Source organism: Trachypithecus francoisi, unplaced genomic scaffold (genome assembly GCF_009764315.1).
Source record: "Trachypithecus francoisi isolate TF-2019V2 unplaced genomic scaffold, Tfra_2.0 Lachesis_group1, whole genome shotgun sequence".
NCBI classification, from domain to species: domain Eukaryota; kingdom Metazoa; phylum Chordata; class Mammalia; order Primates; family Cercopithecidae; genus Trachypithecus; species Trachypithecus francoisi.
In genome coordinates, this window is record NW_022681454.1 from 96,459,589 (window position 1) to 96,479,321 (window position 19,733).

Genomic DNA, 19,733 nt, shown 5'->3' on the forward strand with positions numbered 1-19,733 from the left:
ATGAGTGGATTGCAAAAATTTTCTCCCATTCTGTAGGTTGCCTGTTCACTCTGATGGTAGTTTCTTTAGCTGTGCAGAAGCTCTTTAGTTTAATTAGATCCCACTTGTCAATTTTGGCTTTTGTTGCCGTTACTTTTGGTGTCTTAGACATGAAGTCCTTGCCCATGCTTACGTCCTGAATGGTATTACCTAGGTTTTCTTCTAGGGTTTTTATGGTATTAGGTCTAACATTTAAGTCTCTAATCCATCTTGAATTAATTTTCCTATAAGGAGTAAGGAAAGAATCCAGTTTCAGCTTTCTACTCATGGCTAGCCAATATTCCCAGCACCATTTATTAAATAGGGAATCCTTTTTTTTTTTTTATTTTTTATTTTTTATTTTATTTTATTTTATTTTTTATTATTATACTTTAAGTTCTAGGGTACATGTGCATGACGTTTATATCATGTATAACTCCCCAATGCAATCCCTCCCTCCTCCCCCCTCCCCATGATAGGCCCCAGTGCGTGATGTTCCCCTTCCCGAGTCCAAGTGATCTCATTGTTCAGTTCCCACCTATGAGTGAGAACATGCGGTGTTTGGTTTTCTCTTCTTGTGATAGTTTGCTAAGAATGATGGTTTCCAGCTGCATCCATGTCCCTACAAAGGATGCAAACTCATCCTTTTTGATGGCTGCATAGTATTCCATGGTGTATATGTGCCACATTTTCTTAATCCAGTCTGTCACAGATGGACATTTGGGTTGATTCCAAGTCTTTGCTATTGTGAATAGTGCCGCAATAAACATACGAGTGCATGTGTCTTTGTAGTAGAGTAATTTATAATCCTTTGGGTATATACCCAGTAGTGGGATGGCTGGGTCATATGGTACATCTAGTTCTAGATCCTTGAGGAATCGCCATACTGTTTTCCATAATGGTTGAACTAGTTTACAATTCCACCAACAGTGTAAAAGTGTTCCTATTTCTCCACATCCTCTCCAACACCTGTTGTTTCCTGACTTCTTAATGATTGCCATTCTAACTGCTGTGAGATGGTATCTCATTGTGAATCCTTTCCCCATTTCTTGTTTCTCTCAGGTTTGTCAAAGATCAGATGGCTGTAGATGTGTGGTATTATTTCTGAGGACTCTGTTCTGTTCCATTGGTCTATATCTCTGTTTTGGTACTAGTACCATGCTGCTTTGGTTACTGTAGCCTTGTAGTATAGTTTGAAGTCAGTAGCGTGATGCCTCCAGCTTTGTTCTTTTGACTTAGGATTGTCTTGGCAATGTGGGCTCTTTTTTGGTTCCATGAACTTTAAAGCAGTTTTTTCCAGTACTGCGAAGAAAGTCATTGGTAGCTTGATGGGGATGGCATTGAATCTATAAATAACCTTGGGCAGTATGGCCATTTTCCCGATATTGATTCTTCCTATCCATGAGCATGGTATGTTCTTCCATTTGTTTGTGTCCTCTTTTATTTTGCTGAGCAGTGGTTTGTAGTTCTCCTTGAAGAGGTCCTTTATATCCCTTGTAAGTTGGATTCCTAGGTATTTTATTCCCTTTGAAGCAGTTGTAAATGGGAGTTCATTCATGATTTGGCTCTCTGTTTGTCTGTTACTGGTGTGTAAGAATGCTTGTGATTTTTGCACATTGATTTTGTATCCTGAGACTTTGCTGAAGTTGCTTATCAACATAAGGAGATTTTGGGTTGAGACGATGGGATTTTCTAAATATACAATCATGTCATCTGGAAACAGGGACAATTTGACTTCTTCTTTTCCTAACTGAATACCCTTGATTTCTTTCTCTTGCCTGATTGCCCTAGCCAGAACTTCCAACACTATGTTGAATAGGAGTGATGAGAGAGGGCATTCCTGTCTTGTGCCAGTTTTCAAAGGGAATACTTCCAGTTTTTGCCCATTCAGTATGATATTGGCTGTGGGTTTGTCATAAATAGCTCTTATTACTTTGAGATACATTCCATCAATACCCAATTTATTGAGAGTTTTTAGTATAAAGGGCTGTTGAATTTTGTCAAAGGTCTTTTCTGCATTTTTTCAGATAATCATGTGGTTTTTGTCTTTGGTTCTGTTTATATGCTGGATTACATTTATTGATTTGTGTATGTTGAACCAGCCTTGCATCCCAGGGATGAAGCCCACTTGATCATGGTGGATAAGCTTTTTGATATCCTGCTGGATTCGATTTGCCAGTATTTTATTGAGGATTTTTGCATCCATATTCATCAGGGATATTGTTCTAAATTTCCCTTTTTTTGTTGTGTCTCTGCCAGGCTTTGGTATCAAGATGATGTTGGCCTCATAAAATGAGTTAGGGAGGATTCCCTCTTTTTCTATTAATTGGAGTAGTTTCAGAAGGAATGGTACCAGTTCCTTCTTGTACCTCTGGTAGAATCCAGCTGTGAATCCGTCTGGTCCTGGACTTTTTTTGGTTGGTAGACTATTAACTACTGCCTCAATTTCAGAGCCTGCTATTGGTCTATTCAGGGATTCAACTTCTTCCTGGTTTAGTCTTGCGAGAGTGTAAGTGTCCAGGAAATTATCCATGTCTTCTAGATTTTCTAGTTTATTTGCATAGAGGTGTTTATAGTATTCTCTGATGGTAGTTTGTATTTCTGTGAGGTCAGTGCTGATATTCTCTTATCATTTTTTATTGCGTCTATTTGATTCTTCTCTCTTTTTTTTATTAGTCTTGCTAGTGGTCTATCAATTTTGTTGATCTTTTCAAAAAACCAACTCTTGGATTCATTGATTTTTTGGAGGGTTTTTTGTGTCTCTATCTCCTTCAGTTCTGCTCTGATCTTAGTTATTTCTTGCCTTCTGCAAGCTTTTGAATGTGTTTGCTCTTGCTTCTCTAGTTCTTTTAATTGTGATGTTAGAGTGTCCATTTTAGATCTTTCCAGCTTTCTCTTGTGGGCATCTAGTGCTATAAATTTCCCTCTACACACTGCTTTAAATGTGTCCCAGAGATTCTGGTATGTTGTATCTTTTTCTCATTGGTTTCAAAGAACATCTTTATTTCTGCCTTCATTTCATTATGTACCCAGTAGTCATTCAGGAGCAGGTTGTTCAGTTTCCATGTAGTTGAGCGGTTTTCATTGAGTTTCTTAGTCCTGAGTTCTAGTTAGATTGCACTGCGGTCTGAGAGACAGTTTGTTATAATTTCTGTTCTTTGACATTTGCTGAGGAGTGCTTTACTTCCAATTATGTGGTCAATTTTGGAATAAGTGTGATGTGCTTAGAAGAATGTACATTCTGTTGATTTAGGGTGGATAGTTCTGTAGATGTCTATTAGGTCTGCTTGCTGCAGAGTTGAGTTCAATTCCTGGATATCCTTGTTAACTTTCTGTCTCGTTGATCTGTCTAATGTTGACAGTGGGGTGTTGAAGTCTCCCATTATTATTGTATGGGAGTCTAAGTCTCTTTGTAAGTCTCTAAGGACTTGCTTTATGAATCTGGGTGCTCCTGTATTGGGTGCATATATATTTAGGACAGTTAGCTCTTCCTGTTGAATTGATCCCTTTACCATTATGTAATGGCCTTCTTTGTCTCTTTTCATCTTTGATGGTTTAAAGTCTGTTTTATCAGAGAGTAGAATTGCAACCCCTGCTTTTTTTTTGTTCTCCATTTGCTTGGTAGATCTTCCTCTATCCTTTTATTTTGAGCCTATGTGTCTCTCTGCATGTGAGATGGGTCTCCTGAATACAGCAAACTGATGGGTCTTGACTCTTTATTCAGTTGGCCAGTCTGTGTCTTTTAACTGGATCATTTAGTCCATTTACACTTAAGGTTAATATTGTTATGTGTGAACTTGATCCTGTCATTATGATATTAACTGGTTATTTTGCTCGTTAGTTGATGCTGTTTCTTCCTAGCATCAATGGTCTTTACATTTCGGCATGTTTTTGCAATGGCTGGTACCGGTTGTTCCTTTCCATGTTTAGTGCTTCCTTCAGGGTCTCTTGTAGGGTAGGCCTGGTGGTGACAAAATCTCTAAGCATTTGCTTGTCTGTAAAGGATTTTATTTCTCCTTCACTTATGAAACTTAGTTTGTCTGGATATGAAATTCTGGTTTCAAAATTCTTTTCTTTAAGAATGTTGAATATTGCCCCCACTCTCTTCTGGCTTGTAGAGTTTCTGCCAAAAGATCTGCTGTTAGTCTGATGGGCTTCCCTTTGTGGGTAACCTGACCTTTCTCTCTGGCTGCCCTTAACAGTTTTTCCTTCATTTCAACTTTGGTGAATCTGACAATTATGTGTCTTGGAGTTGCTCTTCTCAAGAAGTATCTTTGTGGCATTCTCTGTATTTCCTGAATTTGAAGTTTGGCCTGCCTTACTAGGTTGGGGAAGTTCTCCTGGGTGATATCCTGAAGAGTGTTTTCCAACTTGGTTCCCTTTTCCCCGTCACTTTCAGGCACCACAATCAGACGTAGATTTGGTCTTTTCACATAATCCCATACTTCTTCAAGGCTTTGTTCATTTCTTTTTCCTCTTTTTTCTTTAGACTTCTCTTCTTGCTTCATTTCATTCATTTGATCCTCAATCACTGATACTCTTTCCTCCAGTTGATCGAGTCGGTTACTGAAGCTTGTGCATTTGTCACGTATTTCTCGTGTCAGGGTTTTTACCTCTGTCAGTTCGTTTATGGCCTTCTCTGCATTGATTATTCTAGTTATCCATTCTTCCATTCTTTTTTCAAGATTTTTAGTTTCTTTGTGCTGGGTACGTAATTCCTCCTTTAGCTCTGAGAAGTTTGATGGACTGAAGCCTTCTTCTCTCAACTCATCAAAGTCATTCTCCATCCAACTTTGATCCATTGCTGGCAATGAACTGCGTTCCTTCTGAGGGGGAGATGCACTCTTATTTTTTGAATTTCCAGCTTTTCTGCCCTGCTTTTTCCCCATCTTTGTGGTTTTATCTGCCTCCGGTCTTCGATGATGGTGATGTACTGATGGGGTTTTGGTGTGGGTGTCCTTTCTGTTAGTTTTCCTTCTAACAGTCAGAACCCTCAGCTGTAGGTCTGTTGGAGATTGCTTGAGGTCCACTCTAGACCTTGTTTGCCTGGGTATCAGCAGCAGAGGTTGCAGAAGATAAAATATTGCTGAACAGTGAGTGTTTCTGTCTGATTCTTGCTCTGGAAGCTTCGTCTCAGGGGTGTACCCCGCCGTGTGATGTGTGGGATGTTGGTCTTCACCTAGTGGGGGATGTCTCCCAGTTAGGCTACTCAGGGGCCAGGGACCGACTTGAGCCGGCAGTCTGTCCGTTCTCAGATCTCAACCTCCATGTTGGGAGATCCACTGCTCTCTTCAAAGCTGTCAGACAGGGTCATTTGCATCTGAAGAGGTTTCAGCTGCTTTTTGTTTAGCTATCCCCTGTCCCCAGAGGTGGTGTCTACAGAGACAGGCAGGCCTCCTTGAGTTGCTGTGGGCTCCACCCAGTTCAAGCTTCCTGGAGGCTATGTTTTCCTCAGCAATGGCAGGCGCCCCTCCCCCAGCCTCGCTGCTGCCTTGCAGCTAGATCACAGACTGCTGTGCTAGCAATGAGGGAGGCTCCGTGTGCGTGGGACCCTCCAGGCCAGGTATGGAATATAATCTCCTGGTGTGCCGTTTTCTAAGACCCTTGGTAAAGCATAGTATTAGGGTGGGAGCTACCGATTTTCCAGGTGTTACGTGTCTCAGTTCCCCTGGCTAGGAAAAGGGATTCCCTTCCCCCTTGCGCTTCCCAGGTGAGGTGATGTTTCGCCCTGCTTCAGCTCTTGCTGGTCGGGCTGCACCAGCTGAAAAGCACTAATTGTCTGGCACTCCCCAGTGAGATTAACCTGGTCCCTCAGTTGAAAATGCAGAAATCACCTGCAGTCTTCTGTGTCACTTACGCTAGGAGCTAGAGCCTGGAGCTGTTCCTATTTGGCTATCTTGCTCTGGGTCCTAAAATTCTTAACAAAATACTAGCTAACAAAATCCAACAACATATCAAAAAGATAATCCACCATGATCACGTGGGTTTCACACCAGGGATGCAAGGATGGTTTAATATACTCAAGTCAATAAATGTGATATACCACATAAACATAATTAAAAACAAAAATCACATGATCATTTCACTAGATGCAGAAAAAGCATTTGACAAAATCCAGCATCCCTTGATTAAAACTCTCAGCAAAATCAGCATACAAGGGACATACCTCAATGTAATGAAAACCATCTCTTACAAAGCCACTGCCAATATAATATTGAATGGGAAAAAGTTGAAAGCCTTCCCTCTGAGAACTGGAACAAGAGAAGGATGCCCACTCTCACCACTCCTCTTCAACATAGCACTGGAAGGCTTAGTCACAGCAATCAAACAAGAGAAAGAAATAAAGGGCATCCAAATCAGCATAGAGGAAGTCAAACTGTCACTGTTTGCTGACTATATGATCATTTACCTCAAAAACTGTAAAGACTCCTCCAGAAAGCTCCTAGAACTCATAAAAGAATTCAGCAACAGGATTAATGTACAAAAATCAGTAGCTCTTCTACACACTAACAGTGGCCAAGTGGAGAATCAAATGAAGAACTCAACCCCTGTCACAACAGCTGCAAAAAAATAAATAAATAAAAATAGAATAAACTTAGAAATATACATAACCAAGGAGGCAAAAGACCTCTCAAGGAAAACTGCAGAACACTGCTGAAGGAAATCATAGACATTATGAACAAATGGAAACATATCCCATGCTCATGGATGGATAGAATCAATGTTGTAAAAATAACCATAGTGACAAAAGCAATCTACAAATTCAATGCAATCCCCATCAAAATACCACCATTATTCTTCATATAATTATAAAAAAAAAATTTTTTTTGGAGCCTGCATAGCCAAAGCAAGACTAAGCAAAAGGAACAAACCTGGAGGCATCACACTACCTGATTTCAAACTATACTTTAAGGTCATAGTCACCAAAACAGCATGTTACTGGTATTAAAATGGGCACACAGACCAATGGAACAGAGTAGAGAACTCAGAAGTAAACCCAAATACTTACAGCCATCTTATCTTCAACAAAGCAAACAAAAACATAAAGCAGTGAAAAGACACCCTTTTCAACAAATAGTGCTAGGATAATTGCCTAGCCATATGTAGGAGAATGAAAATGAATCCTCAGCTCTAACCTTACACAAAAATCAACTCAAGATTGATTAAGGACTTAAATTTAAGACATGAAACTAAAAATTCTAGAAGATTATAGACATTGGCTTAGGCAAGGATTTTATGACCAAGAACCCAAAAGCAAATGCAATAAAAAAGAGTAAATAACTGGGACTTAATTAAACTAAAGAGCTTTTGCATGGCAAAAGGAACAGTCACCAGAGTAAACAGACAACCCACAGAGTGGGAGAAAATTTTCACAATCTATACATCTGACAAAGGACTAATATGCAGAGTCTACAATTAACTCAAACAAATCAGCAAGAAAAAAATAATCCCATCAAAAAGTGGGCTAAAAACATGAATAGATAATTCCCAAAAGAAGATGTACAATGACCATCACACATGAAAAAATGTTCAACATTGCTAATGATCAGGGAAATGCATATCAAAACCACACTGTGATACCACCTACTCCTGCAAGAATGACCATAATAAAAAAATCAAAAAACAGTAGATGTTGGCATGGACGCAGTGAACAGGGAACACTTCTCACTGCTGTTTTAAATGTAAATTAGTACAGCCACAATGGAAAACAGTGTGGAGACTCCTTAAAGAACTATAAGTAGAACTAGCATTTGATCCAGCAATCCCACTACTGAGTATCTCCCCTGAAGAAAAGAAGTCATTATATGAAAAAGATACTTGCGCACACGTTTATAGCAGCACAATTCACAATTGCAAAATCATGGAACCAACCCAAATGCCCATCAATCAATGAGTGGATAAAGAAACTGTGGTACATATATATACAATGGAATACTACTCAGTCATAAAAAAGAATGAATTAACAGCATTTTCTGTGACCTGGATGAGACTGGAGACTATTATTCTAAGTGAAGCAATTCAGGAATGGAAACCCAAACACTGTTTGTTCTTACTGATATGTGGGAGCTAAGCTATGAGGATGCGAAGGCATAAGAACGATACAATGGACTTTGGGGACTTGGGAGGAAGGGTGGGAGTGGGGGGAGGGATAAAAGACTACAAATAAGGTGCAGTGTATACTGATATAACCAAATACCACCTGTCTATATGCCAATAACCTATGGGAAAAAAAACCCAGACCAAGACGACTACATATGGTATCATTTCATTTAAATGAACTTCTAGAAAAGGAAAAATTTAACTACAAAACCAGAATAGTGGTTGTTACAGGTAAGGGGTCACAGAAAGGAAACTTATAGTAAAGAGGTGACGAAAATGATCTACTACACAATGTAACTATCAAAATTCATCAAATTGAACCTTTAAATTTAGTTTTAAAAATTTTATGTAAAACATACTTCAGTAAAGCTGACTAAAAAACAAACTAAATTAATTCTTTGATATTTATGTCTATTGAAGAAATGAAAACTGCTATTAGAAAAAATATATTTTATTATTTCCAATACACCATTTTTTTTACATTTTAACATCTCTGAAATTAGAATGCATCTTATACTTCATGGTTTCTTAAACTCAGAATATTTTTCTTTCTTAATGCTATGTAAAATGAGGCTTTTTACACTTGATGGTATATTAGATTCAATAAAATATAGCAATACTAATAGTTGGATTAAGTTTACTATGTCATATTTATACTATCCATGTTTAAGAATTGAATACTTTGGGCTATATTCAAAACTGCACTATTTCATTAATGCTACAGAAAAACACAAAACTTATAAATGACTTAGAAAAAAAGCTATAAATGAGTAAAATGCACCAATTTATATGAAAATTTATTGTTTATTAGAAAAAGTTCATACAAAGTAATTTGCAACTTATTTTAATTATATAGTATTTCAAAATTGGAGAAAATACAGGTATAATATAAAAGAAACCTATGTATTTAGCACCCATAATTATCAATATTCCATCACAATTGCATCCCCTCCCCTCTTTCTTTCTTCCACAGAAATAACTACAATTCTGAAGCTGTCACATGTTCTTCACACTTGTGTTCTTATAGTTTGTATTCAAGAAATAACTAAGTATGGGCCTTAATAAAATGGAATATAATCTAATCATCAAAATAAATGAACTAAATCTACATTTATCTACAGAGATTATTCTTGAAAACTTATCTTGAGAAAAATCAAGTAATGAATGTATAATAATAATAATAACAAAGTATTTCAGGCTATTTTCTATGTCCTAGACATTGTTCTAAGCACTTTAAATATATTAATTTAATCTCAAGAAAAGCCCTAAGAGTTATCCCAGTTTACAGATGAGCAAACGAGGAACAGAAAGATTAAGTATTTTGCTGAAGATCAAACAGTTAGTAATTTATTTACATGCAATCTGTCCCTAAAATAAGCTCTTACCCACTCTATCATATGTAAATATAGCATTGTTCTTAACTGCTCTAGCAAATAGACAAAATAGAAATTTATGTCTCACTCAAACAGTAGTGAAGAATCAATGTTTCTGGCCAGGAAGGTAAAGGAGGTGAGAGGAGTGGGTAAGTAGGCAGTCTTTCAGAAACCCAGACTCATAGCAAATCAGCCATTTTCAAAAAGTGGTTTCCAAGATCTCTGGCAATCCCAGTTGAACAGAAAGAGAAAATACATAGAGTACAAAACAAATAATGTTTAAGAATCAGGCCTGGAAGTGACAGACATTATTTCCACTCACATTGCAATAACTAGAACTCAGTTGTTCATCTATGGCAACTATATGATGGTCAAGAAAACATGGTCTAGCTGATGGTAAGTCAGAAACTGTGATGAGTCTGAGATGTTACCCTACTTTCACATTTATATATTGATAAATAGATAGATAGATGGTGATATTGTTTGCCTGTGTCCCCACCCAAATCTCATCTTGAATTGTAACTCCCACAATCCCCACAGTTCATGGGAAGAACCCAGTGGGAGGTAATTGAATCATAGGGGTGAGTCTTTCCCATGCTGTTCTCATGACAGTGAATAAGTCTCACTAGATCTGATGGCTTGTAAAACAAGAATTTCCCTGCACGAGCTCTCTCTCTTTGCCTGCTGCCATCCATGTAAAACATGACTTCCACCTCCTTGCCTTCCAGCATGATTGTGAGGCCTCCACACCCATTTGGAACTGTAAGTCCATTAGACCTCTTTCTTTTATAAATTGCCCAGTCTCAGGTATGTGTTTATTGGCATTGTGAAAACAGACTAATACAGATGGACAGATAGAGAGACAGATAAATAGATAATAGTAGATATATCAGACATCTGGAACAGAAATCAGAGCTTTATTTTCTTACAATAACAGCAGCCAGAGTAACATTGTAGCACTGGTCCCCCAAGGCTAGTACCACCTAGGTGACCAGATGAGAGGCCACGTATAGTCAAATAGATAGTTCCACACATATGCAAAGATGGTACCATGGGAGAGAGACTCTGAAAATATGGATCTAGGGGCTTATATAGTAGAGGGACAGTTGTCCCTCCTTCCCTCTTAAATTAAGGGAGGAAAACCTTTTATTCCTAATGTAAGCATATTCACATTGGGAAGAAAAGGGAAAGAATTTTGAGTTCTTATACTTTGAGTGTAAATATGCTTCTGGAGGGAAAATAACACTAGAATCTCTGGGTTTACTACTCAGGGTTTTCTCTTCATTTGAAATGTAAACATACAGGGAAATAATTCTCTTATTTCCTTCAAAGGTCTCTTTCTGAAGAGGGTGAAGGTCCCTACCCCAGAATGTAAGTGTTTGGCTCTGGGTAAATTAGGAGAACTCTTAATCTCTAGATGGGATCAACTGACTACAATTAAGGAAACAAAAGACTGCAGATCTAGTATCCATACTATATGAAGACAACATTTTTTTCTGGGGGAAATAAAGCAAACATTATCTCATAGTGTATCAATTTCTGTAGTTTAGATGGTCAGGACCTCATAGGAACACCAAGAAATCCAGGGAAGATTCATTTTCCTACAGCTGTATTAGCTCAAGAAGGATAGATTTCAATGCCAGTTAGTATAGTATTATCTAGATATATAATCTGTAAATTTTTTACAAATACAATCCAATATTACACATTGGTTAGGGATACATAAATATGATAGTGATGTTATTGATATTCTCACTCCTCCTCTCATTTATTCTAATTTTTGACAGGCTGATTTCCACATTTTCTACCCTCATCATTCTACATAAACTGTTCTTGCTAAGACCACCAATAGTTCTCTACTTGGCAAAGCCAATGAGTTCTTTCAGTCTTCATTCTACTTAACCTCTCTTCAGCCATTGGCAATATTAATTATTCCCTCTCTCTCTTCTTAATTTCCATGCCATTACTTATATTCTACTATTCTGTGTGCCACTTTATTAGATTCTCTTCCTCCATCCCTCCCAAAAATGATAGCCATTTTCAGCCTCTAACTGTACATTTCCACTAAGTAATTGGTTACATTATAGAGACACTAGGATAACTTTTTAAAAACTCAGCGAAGGAGTATTGCTTCCATGTGTCTCCTGGTTTCACTGTTATAATTGAAGTAATAACACAAAACAGCTCACAAAGTACTGTCTGCATGTATAGGTTAGTACCAAACAGGCAACATATGCAGCATGAAATCTGAAAACTAACATGCCAATTTCCACTGCCCTTTTTCTGTGCTCCTAACCTTCAATATCTCTAAACATCTCTCCTTCAAAGAGCTTAGATTTAGGACTTCCCATATCCTTTCCCTTTTCTGATGTTGAAGTTCCCATTTCCGAAACACCAGTCATTGGCAAAAAGCACATAATTAAACCTATTAAAAGGCAAGTAAATACGTAGCTAAACCCATTTACAGCATAAGGAATTTAGTTCATATGACCTCAGTTTACTTGGCAAATGCATTCTTCTATTCTCTTTCTGATTCACTAACTTGCAATTTTTTGGATTATTTTTTCCAAATTTTTATACTTAGGATTATTGTATTTCTTAACATATTCTAACTTTGGTGAGGGGTTAACCTCATCTTGGCTGAGACCTAAGCCCACCATTTCAAACTCTGGCAGAAAATTTTCTTTTAAAGTTACTCCAAACCCATACTCACTGAGATGGAGTAACTTTAAAAGAAAGTTACTCCACAGAAAGCCCACATATTGGCAATCTTGGGCTTTTTTACCCAAGGAGAAAACAGCTTATCAGCTTCTTAATTTTCCTCTTTAAAAAAAAAAAGATGTTAAACAAATTTCCAGCTTCTTCTTACCTCAGTCCCCCAACAGAATTAGATGACCTACCTCAAAGAACTTATTCCTTTTTAAAGTTATCAAACATTTATTTGGTAAAATTTGGGCACCAAATGCTTTGTACTTGGTGCCAGAGTTACAGAAATGCAGAAGACATAGGAGAGAGTATCAAAAAGAGTCACTGGACAGAAGCTATACATAGAAAGAAATGACCTCTCAGAGGAGATAAAGTATCAGCTGAATCTTTGAATAATAAACAGGCATTATATTAGTTTATATGAAGAAGGGATAGGAGAATGCTTAGCATCAAAGCAAGAGTACATGCTAAGGCACAGAGACTTAAGAAGGCATGATGCCCTTAACTAAAGATTTTAACTTATAGCTAAAGAGTGGTGCAAGTGTAAGGAAGCAAGTCAGACAGGCAAAAGAAAGCATACAATACTCTCCGTATAATGTGAAAACAAGTGTGAAATTTATTCTGAAAGCACAGAAAACCTAATGGACAATTTGAGAAGAAAAGAAACATGATCAGGTTTGCAAAGAACTCTTGAGTGGCAGTGATGAAGATGAACTCAATGGGGCAATAATAATGAAAGCAAGCAATTAAAAGGCAAGAGGACAGTGAAGAGAATAAATGATGCCCTAGGATAAATGGGTAAAAGTTGTACCAACTTTATCATTGCATGTAAAGAATACTTTCATGACTAGTTGCCAATAAAGTACAATTTACAATGCTATAGCGATTTCCTCTTTAAAGCACTCAGTGCACACCTAGATGGTCATCTGGTAAAAATGGTGCTGAATATAGGGTAGATACAAATCTAAAAAATATTTACATTAAAAATTTTCCCTGGTGCCAAAGGGAAAGAGAACTCCTTTCTCAACCATCGAAGAACTACTTGTCTTCTATTAGAACACCTGAAATTGTAAAAGTTTTTCTCTGTCTCTTTGAGATATATGCAAATCTTTTTAAAATTCAATGAGCCCCTTGCCAGTTTTGATCCCAGGAATGTCTTACATGGGGAACTCTGAAAACATTTTTTGAAATATAAACATCAAGGAGGGAGGCACTCTTTCTCCCTGACTCCTCAGAAGTTTAAGCCTAGATATTTGACTCCAAGATGTAACTTCCTATTTGTTGAAAACATGTAAGTTTAATTTTTCCTTTGAATGGAAACATTTAAACATATAATTCAACATGTATGTGATGGATTGCATCAGCTTGGCTATAGAAGAGTTAGATTCTTTTGTTCTTTGCCATCTCTTTAAGGATCGCCTAGAATGTGAATTGTAGTCAGTTTAATGTTCATTCAATGATAAAAACTGGCTTTTTTTTCTATATTTGTGAGGAGAAATTTGGGGGTTGGTAGATTTTATATTTTACTATATTTCCACAAGAAGAAGAGATTCTTGCAATGTATAGGATACTAAATTGAATAACTTATGAAACTATATCATTATAACACCCAATGAGGTTAGAAGTTCAAATATCTATACTAATGTATTGTATTATATATTTTGGAAGATTGTATTTCTAAGATGGATACACCAAAATCTCCCATTCCTAATCTTCTCCTGAAATGTGACCTTAGCACTCTCCAGTCAAGAGGTAGAGTCTGCTTTTCCCTTTGAATCTAGAATGCCCTCAGGGACTGTTTTGACAAAGAACATGGCAAAAGTAATGTCCTGAGATTTCTGATCCCAGGCCTTAAGAAGGCCTGAAGACATCAATTTTTCAGTTCTCAGTAGTACTGAGTCATCCTATAATATGTCTAGCTACTTTGCAGGATAGGCCACCTAGAGACCAAGAGACATTTAGTCTGTATAGAAAGAGTAAAACACCAGTTATTACAGCCTCCAAACTGAACAGTGAAACACAGACACAAGAATAACACTGGTAAGACCCTGAGGAAAAAGCAAAACAAAACAGAACCCAGCCCAGTCCTGATTGAGGAAGTGTATACAAATAAACTGATTATTGTTACTGTTTGAAGTTACCAACTTTTGATGTGGTTTGTAGTGCAGCAATGGATAACTAAAACATAATTCATATCTGGAATTAGGATGCTGCTGTAATAGAAACCTAAAACATGTAGCATTGACTTTGGGAATTATTAGTGGGAATACGTCTAAAGTTACCCAAGGAGAATATAAGTGGAGTTTTAAGGGAAGTGAGAAAACTGCTATTGTATGCAACAGAGAAAATTATAGAAAAAAAGGGATATACAAGTTATTATTTGCTGCTAGTACAGCAAAATTATCAAAAGTGTGGCCAGGAATAACATGGAATATGAAAAGTGTACCCAATGTACTTAGTTCTGGCTAAGATTTTTCATACAAAATGCTGTAACTGCCAACTGTCTTATTTTAGATTTCCATGACCAAATATATAAGAAATGAGATGTACTAAAGGAGACACTGTTCCATTTTCAAGCAGAATTTGGTGAAAATATTAAAAAGCCAGTATTTGCTGAGATCAAAGGTGAAATTGTTTTTCCACCTTGGTCACCCCCTAACAAACAACTACCTTATTGAAAAAGGACTCTTTGCAAAGATGGAATACATAATGTTTCAGGAGTAAATATCAAATCAAAGGCCTACTGCGAAATCCTTTGGTAAGCTGTTAAACAGATTTAACAAGGTGCCCTATAGAACAGTTTAGCTGGACAAATGGGCTTCTATCAGTCCTAAGGAATTTCTCAATGACTCACCTTTGATTCAACACAAACAACTTTTAAGAAAATTGTCCCACAGAACCCTGAAGTATAGCAGAAACAGGGTTATCTCAAAGAGATTTGGGGGTATGAATTATGTCAAATGGAGTAAATTTATAATTTGGTATCTAAAAACCCACAAGGTTTTGAAATAACTTATATGTCCATGAGCTGGAGAGACACAGACATTTTAAAATTTAAAAGTTGCCTTTTTGCCTCCAAATTCCTTCAGGCAGGTAGCATGCTGAGAAGCTTTTCAGTTGCACATAAATGCCTTCCTCACAGAAAATGAACATTTACTTAGTGGGCAGAGTGAAGAACAACAAAGAATCAATCCAGAGGAGCAGAATTGCCCCAATCAAAGAACTCACAAATTCATTTGCCTGGCTAAATTTTAGAATTGCTGTGGATCTGTGATGTTTATGTGCCTACAGCTCTGCTCTCTTTTACTTACATGTGTCTAGAAGTCATCTGGTCTTTGCCTCCACATTATATATTTGATAAATGGAGGGCAAATAAATTAACTTCCTGGTTTGCCTTTGGACTAAGAGAAGCTATGTCCAAGTAGCTGATCCTGAGATACCAGCCCTGGGGAGCATCACTCAGAAACTGATATGACTTAAATGATGAGATTATAGACTTCAAGCAAATGCTGTAATGGGATTCTAGTTTTGAGGAAGGAGTAAGGATTTTTTTTGTGGGAGATACTTGAATATTTATGACCAGGAAGCAAACAGTGGTCAAAGATAGCTACAACAATATCTTTTATTCCACAAGCTTTTACACAATGTGATATTAGCATTTTGCCATCATAATAATTAAATGTATGGAATGATGGAACATTAAGAAAATATATATGCCACATACTTACACTGTCTTCCTAAATCCTAAATTAAATCATACCCATTGCTGATAAAATAAAAAAGAAAAAATGATAATGTAAAATAATTAACAAATGTTTGTGATGTAGCTAACAAATGACAGTGTTTCCATTCTTCAGAACTCATATTTTAGTGTTTCAGAGAAGAATTGAATATCTATATTGAATATAGATATATAATAAACAATTTAAAAGGCAAATAAATTGTGACAGACCATATAGTTCTTCTGGTTGAGTCCTTTTCATTTTGTACATAGAATATTTCTTATTCTGCTTTTATTTTTCCTTTCCTTTATCCTATTATTCCTAGTAGTTTCTTCCTATTTTCTTTTTTAAGTCACCAAATTTTATTTATGCAATTCTATTTCTCCCTAAGCTAAAGTGTAGCATCAAACCTGATATACAAAAATACAACATATCAGTTTGTAATGCTCAAATATCAAATTAAATATAAGAAATGAAATATTAGCCTTAAAACCACCACAAACTTTTTGTACAGTATTCGTTTTTATGTGACAAGCTACTCTTTCTGAATTTTCTTTCTAGTATTGCATTTAGTATTCAGATTCTATAAGGCAATACAAGGGAGTAATATATTATGCCGTTCAGTTTGAAAAAAATAGATCCCAAAAACTAAATAAATGCAGGTAAACTCTATATTAATGATCTGTATTTACAGTGTTCAAAGGAAACTCAGTTTCTTGGCAGTAAAACAACTTATTTTGCCAAATATTATAATTTTAAATGTTTGGGAAAGGGATGGTCAAGACAAAAATAAAAATAAAAAAAAAAAACAGAACTACAAAGTAAGCCAAATTCTAAAATTTTAACTTTCCATTGAATTCTACATAAGAAGTTTGGTAAAAAAACAAAACAAAACAAAACAAAAAAAACATAAAAAATAAAATGAAATAAGTAAATAAATGGCTGAATAAATTTATTGAGCTTATTAACATCTGTATAGATCAGTAAATAGCTATTATCCACATGAATCTAAATATTTGCTGGTTTTTTCTTAAATTTTACTATTGTGAGAAGAGAGAATTGTTTTTTGTGCTTCCAAGTTTCATGAGTACATTAAACAAATACTCCAAAATGATTTACACACACAAACATGCATACATATGTTGAAAATCAATGACAACAAATGTGTCTTATAAATGAGATGACTAACACTTCAATAAAGGCAAAATATTTAGTAATATCATTTTCAGCAATGTTACTGTATTGCCTTAAACCTAAAAAAATCTTTAAAAAATCTATTTATATGCCTCCCAAAATTATTTTCAATAAGAATATATTGTAAAGAGAATAGTAAATTAATTTGCAATTTTTCATTTGCTTTTTACCAATTATTAAGTACTTGCCTAGGTCAATATGGAGTTTTAACAGTTGAACAGAATGTCCTTTGTATCCCTAGGCAGACAAAATAGAGCTGCTTCAGGGAAAAGAATTTATTAAATACACTCCCCAAGACACATGCTGAACTCAAAATTACACAGCATGCATCTAGTCTCAAAAGATTGTGATTTGCTTTTCAGTCAAATGTTTCCTGCTGCTAGAAAAAATGTAAGCTTTGTTTCATGAAAAGCTTTAACCTGAGAATTACTGCACTGCCATGGTTACCCAGCAAAATAGATTGCATAATCTAGAAGGTAGCAAGAAAACATTAGGTTTCGAAAATAAAATGATCTTTCTGTTGGAAAATCATACGCGTGCCCCCTATGTTTGTGTAGGCATCTATACAGTTTAGCCCATTCTCTCTGAAGCATCCTAACTCTGAAGAAAGTTCCCACAGAGCAATATCTGTATCCCGACAGTGTGTGAATCATTTCTCTTATCTAATAATCTCCTACAAATGTACCTTTGGTTATGCTTTGACTTCGCTCAAAGGTGAGACTCAGCATGGGGCATTCATTTTGTCTGCCAAGTATTTCTTCAGGAGTTGTTTGTTTTTCTGCTGTTATACTTAAGATAGAAGTTCATGACTCCATTAGAAAAGAGAAAATAATATCCATATTAAAATGCTATGAAAAATAACCAGTTTTTCATGATTCCATCTTTTCCCTTTTTTTTAAAAAAGCAGAAGTTCCTGTGAGTATTTTATACAGGACAAAAGAAGCATTATTCAAGATGAGTTGTATAAAAAAAAAAAGCATTCTTTAAAATACAAATGAGGAAATAGTTTTGAAATTTACTTATTCCCTTCACTTCTCAAGCATTAAAGAAAATCAAAACAGAAAATAACACAAGCAGGCAGCATATACACTTAGAACTACTTGCCATCTCAATCTAAGAAAAGCTAGAAAATAATTAGCAAAACTCTTGATCAAACACATCCTTTACTACATACCCAATTATAATCATTTCACTATAATATGTAAGGGAATTAGTAACTTAATAAATGTCAATTATTTAATTGACATTTTGATTATTTATTACTGATTATGTTACATAAACATGTGACCTCAATACAAATGCTTCAGTTAAGTTCTAGTATGACAGAAAAAGGCAATATTTTTCTCCCTATCATGTTTTCTAAGTTATTTTTCAAATTTTGAGAAATCATCTACCAACAGAAATCTCCCAATTAGTAGAGAAAGTTATACATTCTGTTATTTAAAATCTTTAGTTAAAATAAGCATACATTTCTGCCAATATCTTTTTGTTAGCTAAAATTAATTTGAATTATCCTACACTCAGTATAAGATAATTACTTGGAAACTATAATTTAAAAATTTTTATGCTGAGTTAGAATTTTGAGAACGGGCGGTAATACTGTAAGTGTCCATTCCATTATTCACCTTCCGTTTGCAACGCTTTTAGAGAGTCTGTTAGATAAATGCATATAATTTCAAAATATTAACAAGGAAAACATAAATTAGCAAGTTATCACTAACATTTTTCATCCTTTTCATATTTATACACACATTCTTCTGATGCCTACGTTTTTCATTATTCCTAGGTTTTATATTATTTATTCCATTCTTATGTTATTGCCTCAATGTAATTTATTGAGGCTGAGGTTCAACGAATTTTAAAGATGACAGCCTGAGAACCAGTTCCCCTGACTGTGAGCAGGAAGTGGAACAGGAACAAACAGCTATAGACAGCCCTTACTAAGTGAGCTCTAGTGAAACGTGAACATTCAATAAGAACTTTTCTTTTTCCTGAAAACAAGGGTATATGATTAGACCATTTGCTTAGTAAATTGAAGAATTTCAGGAAAGAAAAACGTAGTCTAGTCCCCATGAGTCCACTGTGGGTCAGGTAGGTTCTCATATAATGACTCAGTTTTTATTTCTGATGCAAACCATGCTGATCACCTTTAAATAGCAGAGAACTTATTAATGAGCCATCTTGTTGCTAGAGTGGCTGAAATTAAAATTTAAAGGTATGTGTCATTTTCATGTAAGATGTTAAAAGAATTTTAATAAAAAGTCCATGTTCCTCAAATTTCATACTAAGATTTAGAAAAATCTCCTCATAAAGATCTGCTTTAGCATAGGAGAAAACTTACTTTTTTCTTGATCATATGTAATACTGTTGAATTTTACTGTTAATTATAAAAGCTTTTACATATCACAAAACAAGGATGTTCATATTGAAACCAAAGAAAAGTACATAATTATATAGTTTAGGCAAATGTTACTTAGAAATTTCCACAGTAAAATCTATAGCTGGAAAGGTAAAAAGCAACCTGAGGGAAAAAAAAATGATCTTGAAATCTGCAACAAATGGCTGCACATTTTAACTAAAATAATAATTAAAAAAACAAGAAACAAAAATATACCAATAG

General features: G+C 35.7%; 1 protein-coding gene and 1 long non-coding RNA gene across 2 annotated transcripts in view; one reads left to right on the top strand and one right to left on the bottom strand.

The window, feature by feature from the left end:
* The window catches only part of LOC117085694, a 56,498-nt gene extending 45,295 nt beyond the window's left edge, over positions 1-11,203 (top strand). Inside the window, exons 4-5 of the long non-coding RNA XR_004438054.1 lie at positions 10,824-10,862; positions 11,042-11,203. This is a non-coding gene — a long non-coding RNA (uncharacterized LOC117085694). The remainder of the gene's footprint in view (positions 1-10,823; positions 10,863-11,041) is intronic.
* STPG2 (sperm tail PG-rich repeat containing 2) overlaps positions 1-19,733 on the bottom strand; it is a 683,119-nt gene that overhangs the window by 43,215 nt on the left and 620,171 nt on the right. The window lies entirely within an intron of this gene.